This window comes from Vanessa cardui, chromosome W (genome assembly GCF_905220365.1).
Source record: "Vanessa cardui chromosome W, ilVanCard2.1, whole genome shotgun sequence".
Classification (NCBI taxonomy): domain Eukaryota; kingdom Metazoa; phylum Arthropoda; class Insecta; order Lepidoptera; family Nymphalidae; genus Vanessa; species Vanessa cardui.
In genome coordinates this window covers 9,427,827-9,442,732 of record NC_061153.1, presented here as the reverse complement: position 1 = coordinate 9,442,732, position 14,906 = coordinate 9,427,827, and positions in this window count along the sequence as shown.

The window sequence follows — 14,906 nt, the reverse complement described above, 5'->3', positions numbered from 1 at the left end:
AATTTCATACTGCAGTGTATTACGAAAAATAAAATAACAAAAGTTAAATGAATAAATCTACCGAGGAATGATTGGATAAGTAAAGATATTATAAACATGATAGATAAACGCAATCTTTTATGGTCATTGGTAAAACAAAATAAAAATGATGAAGAAATTAAAAAACTGTTTACCGAAGAAAATGTGGGATCTACTTAACAATCTAGCTTTAAACAAACAAAAAAGTGACTGTGTTCTTCCAAAACTTAATACACAAACGGGTGCTGTGACTGATGGTAACGAGATCTGTAAGTTATTTAATGATTTCTTTTTGACGATAGGTACTAGATTAGCAAATAACATTTCAAAAAAATTTCACTCAGGCGTTATTCACACTCTAATGTACAAAGAAAACCATTACCATGAAACTGTCTTGTGTCAGCTGCAGCCGTGCACTGTCAAAGAAGTCACAAATATAATAAGTAATTTAGATTGTAACACTAGCACTGGTATTGACGGAATCAGTACAAAAGCACTTAAATGTATAAAAGGAATAGTTGTCACTGATCTAGTTAATTGTATAAATAAATGTTTACTACAAGGCAAATTCCCTGATAGCCTTAAAATTGCAAAAGTTACTCCAATTTACAAATCCGGTTCGAAATCTGATCCAAGTAATTATAGACCAATATCAGTACTGCCCGTGATATCTAAAATATTTGAAAAAATAATATATAATCGACTAAATGATTACTTAGATAGGAAATTTTTTTTAATAAAAGAACAATACGGTTTTAGGTCGCAGTCAAATACACTCTCTGCAGCTATTGATGTAGTAACTAAACTCAAAACAAATATTGACCAAAAATATATATCTTTAGCCATTTTCATTGACCTTAAGAAAGCTTTTGATACCGTTAGTCATGTTAAATTGTTACAAAAGTTAAGAAACATCGGTATCACCGGGTCAGCATTCAGTATTTTAGCTTCTTACCTTACGAACCGTCAACAGATCGTTAAAATATCTGATTTTAAAAGTTAGCCCCGAACCATAACATGCGGTATTCCTCAAGGATCCATATTAGGACCATTGCTCTTTTTAATTTATGTAAACAACATCACAAACTTAAATCTCTCAGGTGATTTGACGCTATACGCAGATGATAAATGTATCTTTTACTTTGCTCATTCAATTCATGACATCATAGCTCAAGCACAAAAAGACTTAGACTTGTTACATGAATATTTTTCTTACAATCTATTAACAATAAATACCACAAAAACATCATACATGATATTTAGTGCAAAGAATAAAAAAATACCAAATCATATTCCACTATCCATTAATAATGTTATTTTACAAAGATCGAATTGTGAAAAATATTTAGGTTTAATATTGGATGATAAATTAACATGGGGCCCTCATATAAATAAAATAACATCAAAATTAACTTCACTAACAGGTGTTTTACGTAAAATATCAAACTATGTTCCACACAAATTTAGACCCATCGTATATAATTCCCTTGTTAAACCACATTTAGAGTACCTGATAGAAATATGGGGATCTACTACAAAGACTAACATTAAAAAAATACAAATCGTTCAAAATAAACTTATTAAAGCCCTATTCCGTTACAACTACCTTACACCAACTACAGAGTTGTATAAAAAAACTGGTTTTTTCAATATTAAACAATTATTCACATACAAGACATGCATTCTAGTAAAAAAAAATACTGAAAAAACACATACATACTAATATAACATTAACACAGCGCACCTTCAGTCACAGTCTAAGGAATAAATACAAAATTTATGTTCGTCATCCACGAACAAAAACATTTGGAAAGAACAATATACTTTTTGAGGGAGCTCAGCTTTTTAACAATTTGCCACATACTATAAAAGAAATGGAAAATATAAATGTATTTAAAAAAAAACTAAAGTTGTATATTAAAGAAAAAATCCTATAATAATAAAATTGTAAGTTTGTTTATACTTTGTTTAAAATAATTTTATAAAATATGTATTTAAATTTCTTCTTTGCTTAGTTATATTATATCTGTGTGATGCATGCTTCCAAGATACGAGAACTCTAAAATTTTTGTAATCTAGTATATAATATTCTGTAATCTCATTTAAGTGAATTGTAAATTCTTATGAGAAATAAAGTTCTTTAACCACAAAACAATATAGAAAATAAAATATAATAATAAAGATTATACAAATCCGAACTAAATTTGTGAACAATTCAATAGATTTTTCTTAAACATCGAAAATTCCTTAGCACCTGAAAGAGCATACGGTTACAATATCCCTTCCAATCCTAAAAGTTTGTTTTTAACCCCACTAAATAATATAGATATTTATAAAATAATTTTATTTTTAAAAAATACGAATGCTACAGGATATGATGAAATAAATACAAAAATTTTAAAATATAGTGCTAGTATTATCGCCTTCCCTATTTGTTATATAATAAATTTATCGTTGCAACAAGGACACTTTCCAATCTACTCAAATACTCTTTAGTGAAGCCTCTTCAAAAAAGGAGATGCCACAGAAATGAATAATTATAGACCTATCACATTGATTCCAATGATATCTAAAATATTCGAAAAAATCATGTATGATAAAATTTACAATTTTATTGTTTCTAGTAAATTATTAAAAACCGAACAATATGGCTTTAGAAGAAATAATTCTACAACAAATGCGTGCTTTTCTCTAGTTAAAAGTATTACTGAACATAAATGCGGGTACCATCCCGGTGACCCTATTTCTTGACATGAGTAAAGCCTTCGATCACGTAAACTATATTTTTACGGCATTAGAGGAAATACAAATAAATGGTTGGAATCATATTTAAAAGAAAGGAAACAGTGTGTTGTACTAGATAGTATAGTTAATAAATATAAAATAACTCATAGATCTAATTACACTAATAAGAATATCGGAGTGCCTCAAGGTAGCATATTGGGACCCTTACTATTTATTTTGTATATAAATGATCTTCCTGATCATATAAAGCATGAATGTATTCTCTTTGCTGATGACACGACTATTCTAATTAAATGTCAAAATCATACGAATTTAAAAGAAATTTCATTAGCTTAAAGCAAATAATTTAAAAATCAATTTAAACAAAACAAATTTTATAACATTTCAAACTTATAGAAGTAAATTACAGGCCATTAAAATTAATTTTGACAACACTGATATATTAGAAGCTAATAATACAAAGTTTTTGGGCATAATAATAGATAAATATTGCAACTGGAAGAATCATATTGAAAATTGTACATAAATTTTCAATATGATTCTTCAAGATTGATAAATTTATATATGCATTGAGGCGTATAAGCCAAATAGTTTCTGTTACAGCTGCAATTACAGCTTACCATGGATATGTTGAATCTTTACTAAGATATGGTATTGTAATATGGGGTAATTCTGTGGACTTGCATGTTGCATTTTAGACACAAAAAAATATATAAGAACTATTTATAATATTCATTTCACCGAGAGCTGTAAACCCATATTTAAAAATCTAAATATATTACCCGTTCCTTGCCTATACATATATGAAATTAGTGTATTTGTTCATAAAAATATTTATTTGTTTAAACGAAATTGTGATGTAATACATACGCGTAGCAGATTTAAGGACAAACTGTATGTTCCAGCTCAACGATTAGCTTTGTATCACAACAATGTATATTGCATGGCCATACGCATTTACAACCACCTACCCAGAAATTGTAAAGAATTGTCTCTAAATTTATTTAAGAATTTTGTTTTAAATTACTGATAGATAAACTGTATTCACAAATTTAAAATTTGTCGTCAAAAAATTCATTTATACTATATAAATGAATTTTTTGACGACAAATTTTAAATTATAAATAATATTGTAATTTTATTTGAATTAATTGACAAATAACTATTTATTTATAATGATGACATTGACAATTATTTATTTAAATTGTAAAACTATAAACTTTATATTTGTAATTGTAGTAAATTCATTAATAGTATTATTATTTTATTCAAAAATATTTGCACGCCAAATCGGCAGAATATGTTGGACCACTGTAAATGTATGAAATACCTTTGTTAACCCATATTCGAGCAAATAAACTATTATTATTATTATGAGTTAAAGTAGGCATTTCTTTAATTTGCAATTGCATCATCTACAATTTTTTTCATTTTTTTATAATTTTCTCTATTAGCTTCGCTCTCATCTATACGCAATTTGCAATGAGCTTCATCGCGACATTTCATCATACGTTCAATAGTAAAAGTAATCCAAGGGTAATGATTATGTCCTATATATATGGTTTTAAGGAGAGCTATGACACAGACAGTAACCCGCGACCTTCGGTGCGCGCCCCTCCTCTCCACCTCGAAGCCATGTCTCGTTAAGAGCCAAAATGTCGACGTTGTGTCGTTCTAAGGCAACTAAAAATTTTTCGTGGTGTGTACTTAGCGAACCAGGGTTTAAAAATCCAATTTTAATATTTTTAAGCCCCCCATTTATAGTGTGCTATAACAGTAAATGCATTGGAAGATAAGTACCATTGAAAACACAGATATGCTTATAAAATTACGCTTACACACACATATATATATACATGATGTAAACGTGATTGCTCTCGTATATACACATATACTTACATATAAAGTTCCTAATATTAAAAATTTTAAAATTATTATAAGAACGTAATTGGATGGCTTTAAAGATATGTTAAAATAATTTATTTCAATGTATATGTATATGCATTCACATGGGAGCTTTTGAATGTCACAGCTCTTTTTGTAATAAAACTATAATAATGCAAATTGCTATAAATATTTAAAATTACAAAAAATAAAATGTTTTTCATCATATCATTACTAGACTTAAAAATAATTAAATATAATAATTTACAGTAATATAGTAATAAAAACTTTTCATTCGAGTATCGATACAGAGTTTTAAAGTAAACAAAAAAGTAACTATAATAAAAATAACTTAGAATAAAGAAACTCCTAAAATTCAAATTTAGCTGTCTCCAAAAATTTTTTTCATGTCACCCTCTCCTCGTACTAGGTGCACTGGGGCATCAAAGGTACGTCTAACGTAAATACGCCCGCCCTTCGTCCAGATGTATTTCCAACCGGCCAATTTATTCCGGCCTTCTTCTTTGGCTTTGAAAAATAAGAATTTATTTAATTTCGTAAGGCGCTCATTGACGTAGAAACGGCGCGGCTCTCCGTTTATAATGCTCGAGGAGTCGGCACCTCGTCGTACACGCGCCGCTCGTAACATATCATCGCGCAATGCGCGCCGCGTCAACCGTACAGTGATAGGACGCGGGTGCGGCTGCTCGCCGCTACTCGAAGTATCGCGACGCGGACCCGATCGCTGCGCGCTCACTATGTCGACGTCCTGAAGATTAACGCCTATTTTCTTGACCACCAGCGTAACAATTTGAAGCACATTTTCTCCGGACTTTTCTGCCAAGCCTGATATCTCCAGATCATTAGAGAAGCAATCTTGCTCCCGGTCATTAAACTCAGAACGAAGTTGAGTAACTACTTCATGATAGATATCGTCCCGGTTCAGGCTGCTACCAGCTTTCTGCTGCTCTAATGAAGATAAACGCTCCTCAATAATGACCACGCAAGATTCCGGGCTGAGATTTACGCAAGCCCTATGGAACATTGATGGACATTTTGTACACTTAGCGCCATCTGACGCAGACAGGAATTTACCACAATGATGACATTTATTTGCCATAATGTCTTATTGATTACATGTCAGTTCTCGAGATGACGACTAGGTGGCACTATAAATTAAGTCTCTTGTGTCTTAATAATTATATTATAAAAATGAAATCTGTATATAAAAGTTGTGTATTCAAATTATAACACACACACTGTTTCACTATTTATATAGTTCATTACTTATACGTAGTTATTGCTTTATTAGGAAGGTAAACACAACGAACAGCTGATTGTGATACAGAGTTTTTGCTTTAAAACTCTACTTCACTGTAATTTATCACTTTAAATCTATTTGAATACTATAAACTGTATAGGATCTTAAGAACTTTTACATCTCTAAACAGCGAGCTTTGCCGTAGAATAAAACCCATTGCCTTGTTGGCTTTTTTGGCTATTTCATCAACGTGTTTTGCGTATATCAATTTTTTGTCATGTATAACCCCTAAGTCACGTATCTCTTCGACAGGCTTAAGATGTTGTCCTTTTAATAAATAGTGGTATTCTATATTTATCGGTTTGCGAGAAAAAGTAATTGCATAACATTTTTCCACATTAATTAAATAAATTTTTCGAGTATGTTTAAGTGACAATATTGCAAGGTCCTCCCGTAGAGAACTGCAGACGTTGATATTACTAATATTTTTAAAAAATTCATGTCGTCGGCGTAAAGAAGAAATTTAGAGTTTTGGAAACAAGTATAAACGTCATTGATAAAAATGTTAAACAAAAAAGGACCGAGAAGGAACCCCTGAGGAACTCCACGTGGTATCAAATACAAACGGATTTACATCCAGTCAGATCCACAGCTTGTGACCGATTCTCGATAAACGCTTTGAACCACCTGAAGAGATATCAATGAATACCGGCATATAAAACCTTTTGTAATAATAGATGGTGGTTAATACGGTCAAAACATCTGCTAAAATCGGTGAATTTAGCATCTACTTGCTCACCTGTGTCCATGCCTTTTGTAGTGAAATCAACGAAAGTTAATAAATAAGATAGTAGTAGAAGTAGTAGAGCGCTTTTTGAGAAATTCTTGCTGTTCTTGTATAAATGCGAGTGAAATACAACTATAGAATAAATATTTTTTCCTGAAGCTTTGCAAAGATGCATAGTTTCGATATGGGTCTGTAGTTTTTAATATCGTTTTTACTTCCACGTTTGAAGATAGGCGAAATATGAGCCGATTTCCAAGCTGCAGAATATAATATTGTAAGTGGAATATTGATGACCCAAGAAAATTGGAGGAAGTCTATCTGGGCTAGCTCCTTCTTTAAAATCCAATGATTCAAGCATTTTGGTTATTGCGTCTGGAACCATTTCTATGTTGGAAAGTACGGTATTAGGAAACTCATTTTGAGATACTTAAAGACTATTGGAAGCACTCGAATTTGTGGAAGGAAGAAACGTGGTTTGAAAATAGTTACTTGGTTGTAGGGCTTAGTGCAAGCCCGTCTGGGTAGGTACCACCCACTCATCAGTTATTCTACCGCCAAATAACAGTACTCAGTATTGTTGTGTTCCGGTTTGAAGGGTGAGTGAGCCAGTGTAACTACAGGCACAAGGGACATGACATCTTAGTTCCCAAGGTTGGTGGCAAATTGACGATGTAAGGAATTTTAATATTTTTTACAGCGTCATTGTCTATGGGTGATGGCGACCACTTACCATTGGGTGGCCCATATGCTCGTCCAACAAACTATATCATAAAAAAGGCAAATAAGCGACAGATATCATCACCCGTACTAGCTTTTTTCGTAAGGTTTTATTAAATTTTATAAAAGACCTTTTAAAGAAGAATTAGGGTTTTCTGTTATTGACTTTTCGCAATTTATGTTATATGCAACATAGCACGTCTCTTCCAGTAATTTAGTTCTGTGGCGAAGTATTGAGAACGCCAATAATCAGTTGAGTTGCCGTATATGCGAAATTTATTTAGAAATTTAAATTTCTCCCTAAGAAGCTTTTTTAGAGAAGTACTGAACCACGGTGGTAAATTAGTAGATAGAATTTTTTTGGCTGGATCAATAGCAACGTCAACATAGGAGTAAAAATTCTGAACAGCTTCGTCCAGTGAACCATCACGCAAGCATATCTTCCAGTCGTTATTTAGGTAAAATTTTATTTTTTCGTAGTCTCCTGATTCAAAGAAATACTTCAGTCTTGATTTAGGTTTAAGTGGGTAGAACGCTGCACTTTTTAAAGTGATGATTAAAGATTTGTGTTGTGCATCCTCCCGAACTAGTGGTTCAGTACAGGCAGCGATAACCAAATCATTGTTACTGAGTAACAATAACAACAATACCAAGTCTAGGATCTTATTGTTCCGGTTATGAATGAATAAATTAATGAATTATTCTTTATTGCATACCACAAACAAAAAACAAAAAAAGAAAGTAACACAAAATTAATAAAATATAAAAAAAGAATTTAAAAAAAAAAACAAAAGAAGTACATTAAAAGTGTTGTACAACGGGCGGACTTATGGCTTGTTAGCCATCTCTTCCAGACAACCCAATCAAAGGGAGATTTCAAAACCATCGGCGTAGGCGGTGCAGTCATAAACTTACATACAAATAGTTACACACTAATACTTAAACTTCCTACATATATAAATATTATGTATAAATAATATATATCTCTATCATACACTAATACATACTTAAGATAATAAAATGATATAAAAATACATAAAATTACATAATAAATGTAATATAAAATAATTAATTAAATTCGCCTATATTATTGTTTAGGTAATAGTTTTTAACGGCTCTTTTAAAAACTGAAATTGATGGAGCCTTTTTTATGTTTACTGGAAGGGCATTCCATAACCTTATGGCCTGTACAGTAAACGATTTGTTTAGAAATTTTGTTTTGTGTACAGGCATTTTAAGTGTTAGGTACTGCTTAGATCTTAAAAACGAAGGATCCCCAAGAAATTCAAATTTTTCTTTTAAATACGTAGAAAAACTATAGTTAAATAGCGCACAGTACAGAAGAGAAAGAATATGCATGTTCCGGCGAAGACGTATAGGAAGCCACTTGAGTCTTGAACGATATTCGGAGACATGGTCATATTTTTGTAGGCAAAATATAAATCGAATAGCAATATTTTTAAGTCGCTCAAGTTTATTCAGTTGGTCCTCGGTGAGATCAGGATAGCTTGCATCTGCGTAATATAGAATTGATAAAAGGAGAGAGTTTGCTAGCATAATTTTGGTAGAAATTGGAAGTACAGATTGGAGTCGCCGTAATGAGCTCAACGCAGCGAATATTTTCCGACGATGTTATGGTGAAGGTTGAACTGTTGAAGGTCCGAGAGTGTATTAAAGAAGTAAAATTGAGATTGATCAGACAATCCCGAGTACTCCAAACGATCATTAGATCCTGATCTCCAGTACACGTTGCCGAAGTTAAAATCTCCCAGGATCAGGAAGAAGTCATCAGGGTGTGAGTTCACTATTTGAGATAGCTTGTCAGTAAAGATAGTTTCTTCTGAGTTAAAAGAGAAGCCGAGGTTTTCTGTGCAGAGGTATACAGTACAAATGTGCAAGGTTGAGATGATATTATGTCTGCCCCTGAAAGTTACTGAGACCCATATATCCTCAGCGGATGAACACCGCACTAAGCTAACGGCGTAAAGCTAACAGTACACCACCCCCATATCTTTCCCACGTAGTCTCAAAAGTTCTATCGCTTCGCCACACCACAAAACGGCTATAGAAAAGCTCCGTATCATGCATACCATAGAGCAGCCATGTTTCCGTCAAGGAGATGATATCACAAAAATTTAATAATAAGTTTATTTTAAAAAGATGTGTTTTAGTGCGCAATCCTCTAGTATTCTCGTAGTATATATTAAAATTATGATACCCCATAATAAATATAAAAAGTAGTAAAAGTAGTAAAATAGGTGAATAACTCAAAATTGTGACAACCAATTTTGATAATACTTCTTTTATTATACAGGATTTACTTCAAGGGTACTTTAGTGAAAGTTTGGTAACGATCTAAGCGAATGTCGAACGAATGTCCACCAGCGTCCTTTCTGGTGATTTTATTTCGATTGATTTTTAATTCCTCCTTTTTATACATTTTTAAAAAGCTAAGAAAACGTTTATTTTTTTATAATAATCTGCAGGCCAAGTTTTCATGGTGATTTTTTTAGTTTTAAAGGCACTTTTGAGGAAACAAAAAAAAATTGAAATAATTTCGTTTTCCGTCTCGCATTTTTAAATTTGGACCGATAATTATTGTTTAAATATTGACAAATATCCAGTGTTTAATCGTTTTTATAAAACAAAAGAAAAAAATAGATTTTTATTAATACTTTTTTTTAAAATACATTTTTGAAGTTGCATTTTTGACAATTTTTGAAAAAAGCTAAAAAATGTGATAACTCAAAAATGGTTCACTTTTGGATCATGCATATAGGGGTTAAAATTATTGCAAATAGTCACCCCTATCACCTCCTAACGGATATACGTTGAGTTACCAATAACCCTGTATATGTTATTTGGATATTTGAGTTACCTTCCGTAATGTAATCCGTCATGTAATTGTCATAGTCGAATATTATAATCAACTAGCGACCTGTCCCGGCTTCACATGGGTGCAATACTGATACTACAAATTTTGTTTATTTACAATCATACATCACATACATCACATTGCAAACTTCTAAAATTATCAGTGTTTCTTTACTAATCCTGAAATAAAAAGTTTTATTATTATTTACTATATTGTTCATGTATTATAAACACAAACTTCTCCTCGAATCACACAAGATATAGGGACAGAGAAAGCGACTTTGTTCTACACTATGTAGTGATGGAACTCCTAAACGGCTCACAGTTAGGGTGCGATATAGGGCAGAATTTCTTACTGTCTTTAATCAAATTTTGTGTATGTGATGTGATGTCATATGATATACAACATATATCAGCTGTTTTGCAAAGTTTTTTTACTGAGGTCGATTACAGCTCTTTCGAGGGTGGTACTTTGTAGTTTAAGCATGTGTTAAAGCCGCATTTTCGAAAGTCTATTTTTGCTTTATTCGCAAGTTTCTTTTGCAATTGTCCTCGAAGTAGTTTCTGACTCATATAAACGGCACGCATAATCTATCCATTTTAAGAAAAAAATTGTTAGTCTACAGCTACATTAGTTAAATACAATTTTATTATACATAACGGAGCGGCATGTCCGAGCCCGTTTTTAAAAAACATGACGTCAGCATAGCTGACGTCACGAGTGTCAGAGTTTCGATCTTTAACCATCTTCGGTGGTATGAAATAAAACTCAGGAAATAATCCTCTCTGATTTATTCCAATATGAGACGGTCCGATCGCTCCGACGGCTCGACCAAGTCTGTCGATACCGGCGGGTGCTTGATCTTTTATAACAAAAATAGGTGGGTAGACTTATTCACTCAACATAACAACTGTTTACAAACACTAAAATATTTCAGACTATTTTAACATTTCAAAATTCAAACAAATTTAAATTATTAAAATAATCAATTCTGGACAAGTGTTTTTCTTAAATTCGTGGTTTCGCGCCGACATATATGTGTGTAATATATCATGCCTGGAAGTCAACAGATATTAATTCCACGCTTTTTTATCATGTATAAAAACCTTGTATCGAATAATACGCCTTTTTTACCAATGTATTTTTTACAAACGATTTGAATTTACGAATTGACAACGTTGAAAATGTATTTGTAGTTCTTCTCTCGTGCAAGGTCTCTTGCTCTATTCAGTAAAATCTTATTTTTCTGTGTCAGATGATCATTAACATGGAAGTTCCCTTCCACATTGAAACCTAGGTTTGACAACTTCAGCCGTTTACTTCGTCGAGATGACACGAGCAGCTTCTCCTTTGTGTATCTGTTATTGAACGTAATTATAATTTTTCGGCATTGGGAATGCGTGTGGGGATTCGAGCGATATAGTTGAAATATTTTTTTTTTTTTTTTACTATTTTTTATTGCACAGATCAAACGTGTACAAAGGGCGGACTTAATATATGTATTTTTTTTTTTAATTACTCTAACTTTTATTTATTTATTTTATTGTTATATATTTATAATTACAATGTCTTCAAATTGTAGTATTCTTAGTGATACTTTTCTGTCGGTATCTTCGGGTGATGAGTCATTGAGTGACTTAAGTCTTCAAAGTGCTATTTCTTCCCTTCCACTTAACGCCAATCTTAATTCTCTCTTTTCTGATTGTGTGAAAAATCTTAACGTAGTACACATAAATGCCCAAAGTGTTCCAGCCCATTATCCTGACATGCTTGCCTCTTTTGAGTCCCGTGATATTCATGCGATTTTAGTATCGGAATCATGGCTTAAGCCCTGTTTACCGTCTACTTCGTATTCTTTGCCAGGGTTCCATCTCATTCGTAATGATCGAAGCAACAGGACTGGTGGTGGTGTGGCGATCTATCTTAGATCCTACATTCCTTTTAAAATTGTAAGTTCGTCATGTCAGCCACCTCCTGTTGATTCGGCTGAACACTTACTAGTAGAAGTTTGTCTAAGCCAGACAAAAATTTTACTTGGCGTTTTTTACAGTCCCTCTCTATTAACGAATTTATTTTCCTCTTTCGAAGCCCTTGTAGAAACATTTGTCCTAAATTATGGTCACATCATACATTTTAGAATTCCACGTAATGTTATCTGCAATTCATATAAGGAACTAGAACACTATACACTAATTATAGTAGTTGGGAGAAGGGGAAATGTAAACAAAAAAATTCTTGAAAATTATTATTCTAAATTATCAAATTTAAATGTGGATAGAATATTAATGTTCACATTTCCTTATATTAAAGATGTGCCACAGGAAAATTCTATTAGATTAAAATTAAATAATATGTTACATATCATGTCAAATACTTATTATGTAACAAAAAATGATATATGTAATAAAATAAAACTAATTGACATTAATAACACAATTAATTATAATTCTTGTTTATTGACATGTGATAGGTGTCACCTATCTAATTTTTATAAGAGACAGATAGCTAGTTTGCTATCATATTTTATTATTAAAAAATCAACCAATGGTTTGGTTGACCAGACAACTGCTTCTATTGAGCAGTATATTAATAACAATTTAAGACCATATATTTTGGAACATGTTCCAAGTAATTTAAATTAAGTTCTAAGACAATTGAGGTAGTCTCTGGCAACGATAATAATTCTAACTATAATAGTGAAAAAATAGTTACTATAGAAGAAGCCAATAAAAATAATAAGAAAGTAAATAACAAAAAAAATGTAAATCTGGTGCACCAAAATATTCAAGGAATGTTAGGGAAAGACTTAGAAATTGAATTATTTTTGACCTGTAATGGCATTGATATTTTGTGTTTAATGAACATTGACTGAACATTGGCTTCTAAATTATCAGGTTATGTTTAACTTTAGTGGGCACCAGATTGCTAGTCTGTTCAGTAGAAATAAAGCTATACGTGGTGGCTCTTTAATACTTCTGTGTAAAAATATAAAATTTAAAGAACGTAAAGATATTGTGAGCCTTTCTATTGAGCAAACTATAGAAATAGCCTGTGCAGAGCTTGAGCGTGTCATTGTTGTATGCGTATACAGGCCCCCTAGTGGATTATATGAATTTTTTGAAAATATATTGGACAGTGTTCTATCTAAATTATCTGGATCTAATAAAGAAATTAATGTTTGTGGAGATTTTAATATAAATTTATTACATAATTCAACCACAAGTATTGGATTCACATCTTTGTTAAGTTCATATAATCTGGTAAATCTGTTCTTAGAACCAACTAGAATAACAGATTCCACAGCAACTTGCATTGATAACATATTTGCTACCTATATTCCACAAAACAAAAATATTATTAATAACCTAAGTTCAGGTCATTGTGGACAACAAGCCTTATTTAATTTTCATGTTAAAAAAATAAGTACTTCTGAAAAGATAATGTTTGTTCCTTTGACCGCAAGTCGTATTGAGAAGTTTAGAAGTAATATTATGGCTCATCTCCCTCACATACATTTCAGTGATAATCCCAATGCATTATATAACAATCTATTTAAATTAATTAAAAACAGTTTTAAATCTATATTCACTTCTAAAACAGTTAATACAAAAAACTTTTTAAAATTCAGTGATTGGGCGACTATTGGAATTCATAAAAGTAGGCAACGAATGTATGAGCTTTACAATGAAAGAACGTACAATCATAGTGCCACTTTTGCCAATTATGTAAGTAACTATTCTAAATTATTTAAAAAAGTGTGCTTTTTGGCAAAATCTTTAACTATAATAAATAAAATTAAGAATGCACATAACAAGATAAAAATGACTTGGAAAATTATTAATTGTGAAACTGGTAGAATTGGCAGATGCAACTCCGAATTGAGCCTGAATTATAATAATAAAGTAGTAAATAGTCAAAAGGAAGTTGCTACAGTTTTTGAAAAATTTTTGCTGACATACCAGTTTTGACAACTAAGTCACTTATATCTTCTCCAGATGTTGCCGAGTCATTGATGAAAGAAAATGTAAGAGCTTGTAAATCTAACTTTAATTTTACCCTTGTAAACCCCAACGACATAATAGGCGCCTTTAAGTCACTAGACATCAAGAAAACGGCTGATTTATGGGGTATTTCATTAAAGGTGATAAATTCGATTATTGATGTAATTGCACCTTTTCTTGCTTCAATATTTAATAGTTGTGTCCAACGTGGTATATTTCCTGACCTGATGAAACATAGTAAAGTTATTCCAATATTTAAATCTGGCAGTTCTTCAGACCCCAATAACTATAGGCCAATTTCGATTCTACCTACCCTGAGCAAAATATTTGAGAAAATAATTCTGAATCAATTATTAGAACATTTTAACAAACATAATCTGCTTCATAGTAAACAATTTGGATTCACGAGGGGTCGCTCGACAACAGACGCTGGTATCGAGCTTATTAAGAATATCTATGAAGCCTGGGAGGAGTCACGGGATGCCTTAGGGGTTTTCTGTGACTTATCCAAAGCCTTCGATTGTGTTCAACATGAGACTCTGGTCAGGAAACTTTATCACTATGGAATTAGAGAATGTGCGCTTGACCTTCTGACTTCTTATCTTAACAATAGAATTC